Source organism: Prinia subflava, chromosome 4 (genome assembly GCF_021018805.1).
Source record: "Prinia subflava isolate CZ2003 ecotype Zambia chromosome 4, Cam_Psub_1.2, whole genome shotgun sequence".
NCBI lineage: Eukaryota > Metazoa > Chordata > Aves > Passeriformes > Cisticolidae > Prinia > Prinia subflava.
This window is the reverse complement of record NC_086250.1, coordinates 9,059,579-9,075,074: the sequence shown is the minus strand read 5'-3', so window position 1 is coordinate 9,075,074 and position 15,496 is coordinate 9,059,579. Positions and strand designations below refer to the sequence as shown.

Genomic DNA, 15,496 nt, shown 5'->3' with positions numbered 1-15,496 from the left:
AGTCTCTAGGACTCCATGATTAGTATCTGAGTCAGTGTGCTTGTGGAGGATTTTCCATTCAGCTTCTACCAGGAGGCACCTCACAGTGAACTGGGAGTGCCAATCCAAGAGATCTCCTCACCATGCTACACCCAGAATTACACACGGCAGCTTCAAACTGCAGGCAGTTCTGAGATCTCTAAACACACAAAGCCAAACTACTCCTGGGAGATACCCTGGCAATCTGCAACATGGATGAAGTGGAAAAGGAGCTCTTCCAGAAAACAGCTTCCTCAACACCGAGACCAATAGATGAAAGAAATGAAAAACCATATATAAGGGTTTCTTCATATGCTTTGAAAAATTCATCCTTCTCATGAAATTTGCCAGCTGGGCTGCTGTGGATAGGTGGCAACAGTCTGCTAACATGGGTGCTGATCAAAGCAGCCTTTGGTCAAGCAGGACACAGTTCACTAGGAAATGGGAAATGGACCCAGACTCTCTCATTTCTTGGCATCTGACGGCCACTGCCATAATATTCTGTGACAGATTTTAAAGGTGCAGTACGCAAGAAGGTGTCAAAAAAATACAGAAACCATGGTGCTATTTGCACTTAGAAATGTATTAACACTTCTTTTTCTACCCCCATCATCTCTTCCCTTACTTGAAACTCAGCTACGAGTATGCAGAACTCACTCTACTGAGAACACTTCCACAGAATCTTTCACCACTAACAACTCCCCCTGTTGCTAAAAATGCTTTTTTTTTAATGCAGTACTATATTTGTGCAATCCTTGTTCCATACACTTTAATTAATGATCTCTGAAATACCCCAGAAGAACAATGTAAACATGCATTTTATTATATCCATTTTCAGGAACATAGGCATTTAAGGGGCTGGTAATGAATTAATGATGCAATGCCAACCAAACACCTTCTTGGTGTTTTGGACAGTTGTGTTTAATTCCTTGAGATTGTTTAGGCCACACTGTAACAGGGAGCAGAAGCAACATCCATTTCACAAGCCAAAGAGCACGACAGCAAAAAAGACCATATATGCTGTAATATACATTGCTTTTATCAAAGTTGTTGTTACAGTATTACAATTTTATCGTTATGGACTGCATATGTTAATTTTAAGAAGCATTTTGTTGTTCTTGTTTTGGTTCTTGGTGGGTTCTGGTTTGCTGCTAGACGTTTTGTTTTTTTTTCCCATGCAGTTACTCCTCTCACTCAAGAGCAAAAAAACAAAACTGTGGATTCAGGAGGGAAATTATAATTATACGTGGAAGAAGCCAAACTAGAAGATCAGAATGGCATCCTTCCAAATTAGATTTTGTCATGAATTGCAAGGAAAATACAACCCTAAAATCTCCTCGATTTCTGTGGAAGACAGGCAGTGCAGCCTGCAGTTTTTTCTGCCCTAAGTTCTCCAAGAAACACAAACATTTACTCTTCAGATAAAGGGAAAAGAGCAGGAAGAGGAAACTAAAGAGAATTCCCTGGAGTTAGTGAAAGCTGCATTAAGGAACTTTTCCTCTTCACATCAGCAGCTCTGAATAATGAGGCAGCAGAGAGCTTTGCAGCACTGGGAGCCTTTGAAACACACTTCTCCAGAAAGAAGAGACAATAAAATGTCAATAGAAAATGCCCCTTGGCTGGCACACACTGGCACTGTGAAAACTTTTCCTCCTTTTGCACATAAAGGGACCAATTCTTTTCTTCCCATCTTCTCCAATATTAGAAGACAAGCTGATGAGAGATGACAAGGCACATTTACAGAAGTTCAAAAAAACCCAGCACTGAATAAAACATAAGAGCAGCATCAGAAAAGGATGGTCAAACTGTACCAATGTCATCTAATACATTTTCTGTGCACTGACATTCAAGCACGAAATGGAAAGAAGAAATTCAGTGATGATTTCGTTCTGAACATCTGAGAAAAGTCTGAATTAAGTTTAAAGTATTTAAATAATCCTGTTGCAATCAGTGCCAGATTCAAGTTAGTGTACAGGTTTGCCTTAATCTTCCTTTTCACCCTTTAAGAAGCATTCAAAATTCCCATGTTCTTATAGAGAATAAAGGTTTTTCATTACATTTTTATATATTTAACAACACCTTAATTATCTGATAAAGAAAAATATCCACAAAGTTTGCAATGGTGGCTCCTCCACCCCTCAATCTCATCCCAGCGTGACCTATAAAAAAAAGAATAAAGAAAGAAATCCTTTTTATTTCTAGGAAATCCCACCTGGTCCTATTAAAGTTGACTTAGTTTAAATTTTGAAATAATTTTAAACCTGAAAATGAGGAATGTGTGCTGGCTTCACAGGCCTCAGGAAGCCAAATCCCATGGAAGAATCCAATGTCAATGCCTGCAGTTTATCTGGTGGTAGTGCCTCTGGAGGGACCAGTATATGCATGCTCTGAAAATCCACAGGACCACACAAAGTTGGTATATTAGCATAGGTTCATGGACCACAGACAGGTACAGAAACAAATATGTTTCTTCATTATTCTCTTTTTTAAACCTTTTCCATTCTTGCAGGGATAGAAAATAATTATGTGCCAAAGTGAAGGTATTTAGGACCCAAGTAAAAGGAAGGATATATCTGCATCATTTGACAAAAAATAACTTCTTACTCAATTTTTCTTAATAACTTTTTATTTTTCCAAGAAATTATGCCCTTTTAAACTTTTGTATGACCTCATGATCCTGGAGAGAAAGCCCACAGTCTGAAGACAGAAATATCAGCTCCACCACATGAAGACATGCAAAGCAGGCACATTTCATCTCAAACCTCTCTGTTCTGTGTATTTTAAACTTTGACATTCAGAACAAGCCACATCTCTCTCTCTTAATTAATTAGTGCCAAGCAGAAATAAAAAAGATCTGCATCTTAAGCAGGTCTCTTAGCTCCCCGGATCTCTGCAATCACAGGATCAGTCTGTCCTCAGCCCAAAGCCTGGAGATGCTGTGAAAATAAACATTAAGTGACTTGGTGCAGCAACTAAAGTTTTACAAATCCCTGGTTCTCTGAACAGCAGCCAAAAGGCACAAGGTCCTCTTGGCTGGTGTCATCAACTGAATTACTGTCCACATTCTCCAAGCCTTGTGACATTTGTTGGCCATCCCCCACCTTGGATTTCTTCCTGCTAATCTTAGGTCCAGATAAGAGTCCTATTAGGAAGGGCTGATGTGAGGTACACAGAGATTGCCAGGCTGGAAAGTTGCTACCAAAATACACAGCTCAGCTGGGCAAGGACATAAAAAATAGCATGTAACCCCACTAGGCTTGCCACAAGAAAGAAAAAAGTTTTGTTATTAACAGCCAAAACACACACTGACCTTGACAAAGAGTAGTCTTCAAGGCAGGATACTTTGTGCAATACAGACACATTTACTAAAATTTGCACACAGATTATGGTTCCCACTCAACTACATCTCTTAGGAAAGCAGTATATGGTAGTATACGGTAGCAGTAACTATTTTTTCTACAGTTTAGTAGCATAAAACAACTTCTCTGTTGTCATGAGAGCAAAGAAAAACAGGTGTTTCACTCTGCTCAAAATTTTAGTTCTTGAAATCTCTGTAGCAAAAAATACTATTTTAGGAAAAACACACTTCCTTCCCCCCCTCCTTCCCCTCAGCCTGAAACTCAGCATATTTGGGTTCCTGAAAATTTTTCCTGGCTGAGTACTCAGAGCCTACAGAGATGCTCTGTTAAAATTGTTGCCAGTTCTCTTTCTTGACCCCTTTCCAGCAGGATGAGAAGAGAAAAAAGGTGGCAGTCAGGTAAACAGTAGAACCCAAGGATGCCTCTTTTATGAGAAGAGTGTTTGTAACAGTGCACCAAGGTGGCCTTAATTTGTGCTGGAAGCCAGTACAGGTTTTGGGAGATTGCCACCACATCCATAGCAGCTTTTGTCACCACATCCCTCTTCTTTGACCTTGTACTGAACATATGCCAAGAAACCTGGATTTTAACAACCGAATGGCAGAGATGTCTTGCAAGAGAGACAGTCCTTAATGACCAGAAGGGAAAGAAATCATGTCTGGGGATGCAGCATGAGCCTTTGGACAGAAGGAAGTTGAAGCATAGATTCAGGAAGGAGATGGTAGGTGATTTGATGTGGGAGAAAAAAAATCTTATTTAGATGCTACTTATTTGGGAATTATTTGATCCAGCTGCAGTCTCCTAGAAACACAGGATAAAATGGTTGGTGTAAAGACATACAAACTGATGGACTGAAGAATAAATGCAGTAGAGTGACCCTGTGTACCCCAAATCCAAAGTGTATAAAGAGATCAAGTCCAAGGAGACTGGATGATCTATTTCTTACAAATTAAAGTAATGCATTTTTGTAGATTTTCAAGCTCTTTAGTAAACATCAGCATTCAAATTCAGGTTAGAAAGTCACAGTGTTTAGCAGGAGAGAAAGAACTTAATGTAAATATTTCATAGAACAAGTAGATCATCTTAGAAGCAGTAACAAAAGATGAAAATTATTATCTATGACCTGGAAGTCAAATGATGAACTCAAGGAAGAGTAGAAGAAAGACACCTTTGCACTGCCAGGCTTCCCAGCTGGATGTGGGATGTCAGGCTTGCCAGGTGCCAAAAACTCCATGAAAGATATTAGCAGCTCTAATCACCATACCAAACAGTGATGCCCACAGGTAATACTGACATTCGTAGCCCATCTTTACACTACAGACAAGTTTTCTTTTAGCAGGTTGATTCTTCCAGATTTAGGCTACCTGTAGTTTAATTCCAAGATAGAGCCTGGGCCCATTAATTTACTAAATGTGTACTTAAGCCTTAATTTCAGCACTCTTCAGGTCTGACATCAAGCCTAAGACAATCAGTGCAGTGTACTCACAGGGGAGACTCATCCCAATCCTCTGCTGCTTTCTTTTATGAAACCCAAAATGCTTAAACAGGGAGGGTTTGGCAGTAGCTTTAAGGTTTTCTAGAAATTCTTACCTTTAGCAACTCAGGCCATATTTTTCTTGTCCCTTTACATGTGTAGGAAGAAATCCTGTGGGATCATGTTGTGAATTAAACAAAGACACTGGACTGGTTTATGATGTGGCTTGAGAAAGAGCTGTGTCAGCACTGCCGGGGGTGTTGTGAAGCAGCAGTGGGATGACGCAGGGGCAGGAAGGAGCAAGAATTTACTGGTCCTGTATCATTGCCAAAGCTTTCCTAGTGAAACACTGGCCTCTCAGCAGGAACATTTCATCCACCTGTTCTCAGAAAGTACTCCAGTTTTATTATTTAACAATTGTAACAGTTACAGCAACTTTCCCAGGATTTGCATGATGCCTCAAAGAACTTCAGACTATCTCTCCATCTCCTGTGGATGTTTCGCCAATACTCTGCTAATTCTCCTTCAAAGACTTTCTTTTCTTTCCCCTTATTTATAGAATCCTAACTTTGTTTAGAATGGAGAAGACCTTTAAGTCCAGCCTTCAGTTTTGTTTTATAAAATGGGAAACTTATGGTAGGAACAGATCCTCTATGGCCACAAAGCAAGAAGGAATAAAACAAACTCCTGATAGCCACCATCAGCCTTAATCCATCTCTTCTATGAGAGAGTCACAGCCAGCAGTGGAGAAGTGAGGGCCAAGGATCACTTAAAATGGAAAATCTCAGCCCAACATTGAAGAGGAGGTCTAATATCACTTACAGGGCAAGGATTTAGGAACATGACTCACCTGAAAAAAATCAGCTGTTACCCAAGTTTATCTGCAAGCAGTTAGTTTGGCCCAGCAAGTCAGCCAAACTCTCAGGTAACATGGGAACATTTACTGGATAGTGTGGGGATCAGCCAGCCTCTCCTGTTTGCCATGAGGGAGGTACTGTGAGGTTTCCAGTAGATGCCATTAGTTATTAGGAAATAAAACAGCTCCAAGGACACATGCAATCACGGCACACCACGAAACACACAAAAAGAATTGCAACATCCACAGGCAAGTTGACACTATAGCCCAGGTGAGCTTTTTGCTTGACAGCTATTTATAGAGGGCATAACCTGCTCTTTCCACAATGGGTTTAGCATTTTTCATTTTCAGCTGAATTGAAAGGTAAGTCACTTTATCACAGAACAACTGCAGCATAGCTCAGGTTTCAGCCTGCAAGAGCAGAACTACTGTGCACACAATATAATCTATAAAGACAATTTGACACTCCTTTCCTAATGACTAGGAAAAACAGCCCCTTTAGTCCAGAGTTTATTGTATCTTCATTTTTACTGAAATAGCCTAATATGATGCTTTCATGTTCTTCTCCACATATCAGAGCAAACAGATCTCAGACTGTAAGTCTTTCCTGTGCCCTATCTTAGAGCAAAATCATTCAGTTCAGCAATAAAGCAGAAGAAACCCAAGATAAAAATTACTTTCTCTCCCCATAGAGAATATACTTAGCTGCGTCCAAGGTATTTTCTTGAAAAGCATTGTAAAGTGCAAGTGGAAAGATGTTTGTTTTACTCATGCAACTTGCCCTCCCACTAACATAAGACAATATTGACATAGTCAAGATACACAAGAGGAGCTTGCTGCTGTTACTGTAAGGACCTTAAACCACAATCCCAAGCCAAAGGACTGAGCAGCTTCTAACCTGCTATGACACCAGCCTCCCTTGACTCCCAGGGAGTTGTAGGGAGGAAGGTGGAAGAGAAGGGCATGAAACACCTGGAAAAGAAAGATCAGTGATCTCAACCCTGTGTCTCTTGTCTGCTGACATCAGTGCAGGGAACCTTCTCACTCAGAGACCCAGGAAAGAGCCCTTGTTTCCACAGAGGCTTCCAAGACCTGCTGGAATACTGGACCACCCAAACGCAGCCATGGATCCAGGGACCAGGCCCAAGCTGCCTGCACTTCATTATTCCCTACCCACTGTAACTTCCATTTGCCCTTGCAGAAGTCATTTTAGCTCCCAGGCTGAAAACTAATCAAGTAACAGTTTGATTATCTTTGTAGCATGACACCTCAAATGAGCTAATTGGGTTTTTTTTCCCTGTTATTGTGACTCCTAGGGCAGGTGCTTTAGAGACTCTCAATGAAGAGAGAAATTTGTGTGAGCACCTGTGGGTGCCTTTTCTCCCTAAAAAATTACATAAAGAGCATCCCAATTAAAACCTATTCCACATGAATAAATACCCCTTTCACAGAAGTATTTGCTGCAGAATAACAGCTGCTGGCTGTTGTACAGCCAATGGGTGAAGCACACCTGCAGATCTGGAGATCTTCATGGCAAAGCTGAATTAAACATGAACTTTATAAAGGGTTGCATAAATGTCCTGCTTTTCTCTCTCATTAAAAACCCACTTGTCATCTCAATAAGCTTCCAGAGACGATGTATTTTACTTTCCCTTTTCTACCTAGAACAGCACCCGTGTCATGGGTTTTCCTTTGAGAGCACACACCACCTTCCTCCATTTCTCACATACAACATGACAATGTTGCCCCTTTGTTACAGCCTACAATCCACTACCACTATCAGCTGTGCCTCCTGACAGGCTGTATCTCCCAACAGAGACACCCTCATGCAAAATCCTGGCACGTGCTGTGACCTCCACTCTGCCAGAGCTCTCTGGATGCAGAGCAGGAGGCGCATCAATGTCATTTATCAGGGTGAAATGCTTGGTCAGTGACCCCAGCTCACAGTGATCATTGTAGAGGTCTCTGCATTGCCATTCCCAGGACCCATTCAGAGTGGTGGAGGAAGAAAAAATGTCAAATTGGTCCTTAAAAAAAAAAATCACACCATCCTTCTGAAAACCAAGATTTTTCATAACCTTCAATTCCAGCACAGAAATTAGATTTTTTTATTATTATTCCTATCCAACAAAAAATGCTGAAGTTAGGAGAATTCCCTGAGGGAAGGAAACACCAAGTTTTAAATCAGCTCTAGTTATTCCTCCTCCTCATTTCTTCTCAATCAGTGCTTGCTATGTCTTCTACTATTAAAACTGTTTCTCATTTATCTTTCCCAGTCAAATCTTTTTGTTTAAGCTGTTCTTTAAAAACTCTTTCTGATTTGCTGACTGTTATCAGAGTGAGTTGAGGCACAGAATTACAGTCCTCCCTCACAGGGAAGCATCACAATGCTTTTGCCTAAACACATGAAACTATATTAGGTTAATCTCCATTTATATTTCAGCAGCTTGGGGGCTTCTCCTGTCTGTTTACCATGGAGCAGCATCTGCCTTTTTTTCTCAGCCTTCCCCCCTTCCTCACCATTGTGCCACAAACGTGGAGTTCATTTTATTACCATCTGTGAACCCTTAATTTCTTTGGACTGCCTGTGTAGGAAGGTAAAAATTGTCTTAGGTTGTTCATAAAATCCATTCTGTCAGAATGAAGCATCACCAGTTACACCAGTTACAGAAGATGGAGAATTGTGGGACAGGACATGCTCCAGGCACTGCACAATCACAGAAGGAAAAGTAGTCACAACTGTAAAGAGATTAAGATAAAAGTCTTCACTTTGGAAGCAAAAAAAACCCCAACCCAACCAACCAAACCTTCACAAGTTTTTTAAAACCACTTCAGGTTTCCTGCAACTTGAAAGCAAATGAAACTCTCTATTTTTCAAGCTGATTTAGATCAACTTCACATGGAAGTCTCTATATTTAAAATACAACACTTTAAATTGTATGTTTTTATACAGTATGTGAAAGTATTTGAAATTAGTCTTCTTTTTCTAATTATCATTCTTGTTTTTTCTCCATTTTCCCCTCTCCTGCCCTTTGTTTATGCACTGTGGCAAGTCACATCCTACACTCCAGTATAATGAAACCTTTGAAAAAATCTGATGAACCAACAGCTGCTTTTGCCCAGTTTGAGGGGAATAAGTCATTATCTGCAAAACTGCCAAACACTGATGCATGGGATGTGAGAAACCCTGGTAACACTTTAGAGGAAGATGTAGTGTGGCACTGGATGGGAAGCATCCAAGGGGCCTGAATGAATTTGTTGATGCCATTGGAAGTAAACAATTTGGTATTTTGGGAATGTCATAGAGACTGAGAACAGACTCATGGACAATAAAAGGCAAATGTCAACACAATCTTCAGGATGGGCAAGGAGAAAGAAACTTCCAGAGGTGGAAGATGAACCACTCTGTATTTCTGTAATTCTGTGTTTCATATTACTCTGATTGTAACCACATTTCATAGCATTTTTCCTTCGAAAAAGACAAGGAAGAAAACAAAAACATAAAAGGGGAAAGGGGAACTCAAGTTCAGTTTCTTTTCTGGGCTTGCATTCAGTTTTCTTGCTGTAAATGGTACACTGGCCTCTGGGAAATATCTCCAAATACAGGCCTTAAAACCAGCCTTCATTAGCACTAATGAAGATGATTAAAAAAAGCCAAAACAAAACTCAATACAAATCATCCTGTGGCTTAGGCAAGAACAACTTAGATATTATAGACAGATATAAATACAGCTAATTTTCCATGTAGCTAATTTTTCCAAGCTAAATAAGGAACTCTATCCAGAAAGAAATATAAATACTTACAAAACCACTGAGTTTCACAGTTATGCAACTTCACCATAGTTGGTTTTTGCTTTTTTTTTTTTAGTGTACTAATCAAACACCTAGATTCTGAGTATGACAATTCCTGGTTTTGAACAATAGATTACCATGGAGCCCAATAATTATTTTGGCCAGCAAGGCTTTCCTGAGGTATCTCAGTCTCCTGCCTCAACCTGCTCCCCAGAAAATTCCTTTTCATTGAGGGAACCCTGCCTGCTTAATGACAACCAAAACCAAATATTTTTATCTTTCCTGCATTGGGAAAGCCTCCAAATAGCTACTGAATGACTAAAACCAGGGAGTGTCCGAGCAGGGAGACTGAATCAGAAAAAAAGGCTTTGTCTCTGCTCTCTGGAAGCCACAGCCTGTGATCTGGATTATTCTATTACTTTTACCCTGGGAGCAGATTTTTACCTCTTTCTGAAGTGTTGTTTTATCAGAATGAAAACCTCAAATGTAATCTTACTATCCCAGTGATAGTTCCATGAAGGTTTCTGTGGGAAGCTGGGATGAGCAGTGGCTCTGTTCCATGCACAGCCATGTGCTCTTCCTTCTGGCTGTGCTGTCACCAAAGGTCAGAAAAGTGGACAGTTCAAAATACAAAAAAAAAAAAAAAGACAGCAAGAAGTATTTGGCCCTTAACTTTGAGGTCTCAGATGGAAGAGTAGAATGACTACAGAATACTACTTTACTGTTACTGACCCTAACCCCAAAAGGGCCAAAAAGTGTAAAGGAAAGAGTACAAAAAGTAAGAAAGAAATCAGCACCTAGAGCAGAGAAATGATAAGAGACAAATGAGTGTTTCAGACGCCATATAAATAAAAGAATATGTTTATTGAAGATATTATGGTGTGTCAAAAAAACAAAAGCAAAAAGGTATCAGTCAGGAAATTGTTTTTTTGAGAGGGTGTCTTGAGAAGTTTTTAAAGGAAAATATTTTCCTGACCACCAAAAGACAAATAAATTTTGTCTTTGTTTTGTGAAATATTTTTACATGTCTTGATCATTCTCTGTCTTTCCATGATGCTTGTGCTGCTCTGGGCGTTTTTCTCCTTTTCTGCAGATCTCTTTCCTTCTCCCCTGAGTGCTTTTTCCCTTAACTCTGAAACACTTCACTTTAAAAAAAATTTAGAGGAACTGCTGCTTCCCTAGAGCATTCCTAGAGGCAGCTGTAAAGGATTTTCAGTGTAATGCTGGGTCATCTGCCTGACCTGGCCTTTTCTGTTTTTCTTCATTAAGTTAAACCAGAAAAGACACAACATTTAAAAGCCCTGTAAAGTGGGAAACCAGCATGGCTAAAACTTAGAATTCTTGGATTCTCTGTAAAAAACTGTGGAGAAATAGTGCCATAATATAGCTGCCTGAATAGCTATGGTAGATTTGAATTAATTTACTTTAAAATGTATGAAATGCATCTTTGCTGCTAATAAAGTTATTTCATATGACCCTGCAGCTTTTGATTTTCACCCTCTGACTTTCCCACATAAAAGCACAGCCAAGGAATAAGGGAAGGTATGTGCATCTACTTTTAGAACTGTTAAAGGTACAGGATAGCTGGTAGTATTTATTACAGTATGCACTGTAATAATTAATTTAACTTCACAATAGGGCTTTTTGTTCAAGAATAGTCTCTGGTAGACTAGACCCAACAACAACTGGACACTATTTCTAGTCATTGCACTCTTTCTGGACAACCTTTCACAAAGTCAAATCCAAAAAAGCTTCATGAATTTTACTAACTTCTGCATATTATTCTTTTCTAATCTAAGCCGTACATAGCAGTTTCCAGCTCACTGCATCATTGTAAGGTAGAGAAATAATGCTGTATTTAATTCAGATTTCTTAATCTAATAAAAAAAAAGGAATTTGATCAAAGGAGACAGAAATCCTTTGACATGGGGGAAAAAAGGAGCAGAAAAGATCTGCTCTGGTGGATTTCATTCTTCTATAGTGTTCATTCAGTGCCTAGTAATTCAGACTGGAATGTGGAGGCACCTGGGTTTGGGTGCATACCCTCTGACATAAAAGGAACACTGTAAAGCAAGAAACTTCTAACATACCGTATGCAAAACAATTTTAGTTGCTGCCCAGCTATGAGAAAAACCTTGTTCCTAGCTGCTCAAATAGAGAAACTAAGAACAGCTGTTGGAGTTGCTGAAGATGCTGAGTAATTGTTGAGTGAAGTTGTTATGGCAATTGACAAAACCAGACTGCATCCTGCAGGCTGGAGCTGTGTCAGGGAGGTTTAGGCTGGATATCAGGAAAAGGTTCTTCCCCCAGAGGATGTAAGGCACTGAACAGGCTCACCAGGGTCACAGCCCCAATGCTGTCAGAGCTCCAGGAGTGTTTGGATAATGCCATGAGGCACAGGGTGGGATTACTGAGGTGTCTGTGCAGGGCCAGGAGCTGGACTGGATGGTCCTTCTGGGTCCCTTCCAACTCCGGATATTCTAAAATTCTACGGTTCTAAGGAGGGATTCCAGAGCAAACCGAAGGAGGAACAATCTGGAGTGAGAAGCAGATGACAAGGCATTGTTGACCGAGCAGTTTAACACACCAGCTGTGTCCTCCGGGGAGCTGTGAACACAGCGTGCAGAAGGCCACATGGTGAGAGGAGAGGAAAGGAGAGGATCACTGTGAGGGCAGCCAGAGCTCACTGAGGACTGAAAGCAGCGTGTGGGTTAAGGGAGGACAAGTAAAGGCATTGACCTCTGAGGAGTCTTCAGGAAAAAAAGTGGTTTTCTGGGCACCTGAAATACTGATTTTCTAATTGTAGCAGAATGACCAGTTAAAGAGCCTGTCCTGCAAAGTTAACAACCTCAAAGGATATCATTAAGCACCCAGCTTCTAAGCGTGTTAGATCTCTTTGGAGGCAGGAAAATGGAACAGGGTGATAATATGACTCATGACTTTCTACTATTAGGTATGACAATTCTGTAGCTATAGAGGCTGAGACTTGCAGAACCTCCATCTTGCAACTCCAAAACTGAAACAGCCAAAATTGCCAGTGTAGCTGCACACGGTGTGAACTGGTTTGTCCCTTCTTTCCCCTAAGCCACTGTTAGTTTAAAAAGGTAACAACAGAAATCACTGTTGAAATGCAACCTACACTTCATCGTCTGAAACAGGATTTCCTCACCTGTCCTGGTGAACATGCCACAGACACAATTACACTTAAAGCCCTCTAAAAAACAACCCCTTATCTGCTGCTCTTCCTACCCAAGTAGATACTGCCAGAGAGCTGGTACACAAAGGGATTTCATCTAACTTAAGAGTGGCAAAAGAAAAATCTGTAGGTCTTAAAAATAACATTAAAGCACAGTGACATCAGAGCGATGTTTCCTTCAAACCACTGACACAGCATCAGATCTGTTCTTAGACTGCCTCTCTCTTCAGTAAGGGTTGAATTTGCCTGAGTGTTGGGAAGAGAAGCTTGCTATGCTGTGCAGAATTAAGCATTGATTCTCCATTAAGGCCAGAGAGGGGGCAGGAAGCACGGAAGGGTGAGGAACACAGGATATATGCTGGGGAAGCACATAACAGAAATTAGGTGGCTAACAGCACTTACCTGGAAACTCAGATAGAAAAGCCTGACATTTATTGCCACTGAAGCTGCTCTGGAGGCACCAAACTCCTCCCAGAGCCATGCTACAGGCAGGCCTAGGAACACTTCTGAGTCAATCAAAACCAAGCCTAGACTGAAGAGTTCTTCTAATTCACAAGTCAGAAAGGCATCCAGTTAGAAGTGGGATTTGCTGGATAATCACTGGCAGAACCTGTACAAGCCTCAGACTGTCTTCACATGCACTGAGGAACCAGGCTTCTTCTCTGTCACCAAGTGTATACTAAAAATACTGGTTTTAATCTTTTGGCACTGTTAGGGGAACATTTTTTCTTTAAGGCCAGGTCCATTTATGGTTTTATATGGGAACAGTTAAATAGGGAGCTCTTTGAAAACCCTGATACAATATAAATATTTAATCCTTAAGTAAATCCACTGGACCTTGCTCCTCTGTTCTCAAGCTTAGGAACAACCCAAGGAAGCAACAGGAATTACAAAGTTCTGTTGTAACTCCTGAGATAACAAAGGAACTCTTCCACAGGCCAGGTGTTTAGCAAGCACATTCGAAGACAGCAATACACACATGAGCACAAGTTACACCCACACACAGACACCTGTGGGACACAGGGGATCAGAGCTGGAGTCAGAATTCACTGCAAAGGCTTGGGTGGCAACAGCATGTTTAAGTCAGTGAGGTATTGCTTTTAGAACTACTTTCAGACACACAAAAATGTCAGCTTTTAAAGAAATACTTCAAATGTTGGAAATCTTAAAAACTGATTTATTTCATAATGGTGCAATATTTACCATTTCAATGTCATCGGAGCATATATTCTCAATCTTTCACTGAACTTTTCTACTTCAAACATCACTACAAAGTAAAATACTCATTACTTCATTAAAATAATCTTCTTGCTGTGCCTAGAAAGGGATAGAAACAGGATAAAATCCTATGACAGGTCTGTCACTTTTAATTCTTTCACAACTGGGTGCTTTTTGTATTTCTCATTGATTAAATTAGAACAGTAGTAAAAGTAACTTTATGAAGTTTTTCATTCTCAAAATTATTGATCTCTCTGACATGAACGTCAGAGCTATTAAACACGATGATCTGGTTGTACTCTCCATTCAGAGCAGCTTTCCAAACTTGTTTGTGCAAAGTAACATCTGTTCAGGCAGGGCAGCTTTCCAAATTGCCCTAACAGCTACGTTGCCATCCGTCACCTGCCACCAAAGCTGCAAACGACCAGGAAGTTCATGAGGAAAAATAGTTCTTATCTTACAGCCACTCGTGGACAATTCTCAACTGTAACTGCAAATATTAGCAATGCTTTCTTTCCCAGTCCCCTCCCGAGATTAACAGATGGTAAAAGACACAAAACTCGAAAAATCCTGGCTCCAATGCAGACATTGGTGAAGGACTGCTCCTTCCAACAGAAGCGAGGATTCAGGCCCTATCTCCAAGCCACCTGACCCTTCTGTCACCATCAGAAACACCTCCTCATTTTTTCACAACAGCCTGGAAAAAAAAAAGGCGTGGATTTGCCTGTTTTCAATTGCAACAGTGCAGAGGACTTGAAATCTTTGTTGCCCAAGACATCTTATGTGGCACGGAAGGTGCCTCCTTCTCCTCATCAAGAGGAGGTAACTCCTTCATCTCCCCCCTTGGTCCAGGGGCCTTCCCTCCATGCACGTCTTTGACTCATCCTGTCAGAGGACGCTCTTGTTTTGCCGAGCGCCAGCTGCGCTCTTCAGAAATCTGATGTCACCAAAAGCCACTGAATTACTGCCATTCTCTGCTGTGAATCTCTGCAGTCCCTCCCAGAGAAGGGTATGGCAAGCCCCATGTCACTGCATGGGAGTGACCACCGTGTTGACCACTGGGTCACTGGTCAGTTTTAAAATCTTTCACACAAATACAAATTAATTCAGTCTGTCCCCTTGCTGCTGGGAGCCCTGCCTCCTCTGACTGGATACCTGTAACCTTCCTCCTTCTCTCCCAGCTATGAGGCCTTTTTTACCTGCTTCAACTCAAAACGTGGTGGGATGTGGAACAGAAATAGCAGGAAGCACCTGGGTGACTGCAGAGCTAAGAAGGAAAGCATAAAGCTCTCTGGCAGTGAACAGTGAATATTCTAAAATATTTCTAGATTACAGGAAGAAAGGAAAAAAGAGAGATGAAAGCTGACCTTACTTCTTCAACTGAATCAGCAGATTGCAGCTAGAGAGGAGGAGCATGTTTGTTTTCAAAACAATAAAATGCAACAAGCACACATTCTACAACTACCGTTCTTAATAGCACTCTTCACACAATGCACTTTTGTCACACACTAAAACCAGATCCTTTGTTTCAATTAATAAAAAACCAAAACACCAGTGTAAGAAAACAACAGACCAATCTGAAA

The 15,496-nt window shown here is 40.8% G+C and overlaps 1 protein-coding gene across 6 annotated transcripts in view; it reads right to left on the bottom strand.

Annotated features, from left to right (window-relative positions):
* The window catches only part of FAR2 (fatty acyl-CoA reductase 2), a 121,382-nt gene that overhangs the window by 73,591 nt on the left and 32,295 nt on the right, over positions 1-15,496 (bottom strand). The window contains exon 1 of one of the 6 annotated variants that reach the window (XM_063395380.1): positions 5,702-5,721. The exons of the other annotated variants lie outside the window; for them this stretch is intronic. The gene's annotated coding sequence lies outside the window, so the exon portion shown is untranslated. Of the gene's footprint in view, positions 1-5,701; positions 5,722-15,496 lie in introns of those variants that run through there. 6 annotated transcript variants of the gene reach the window in all.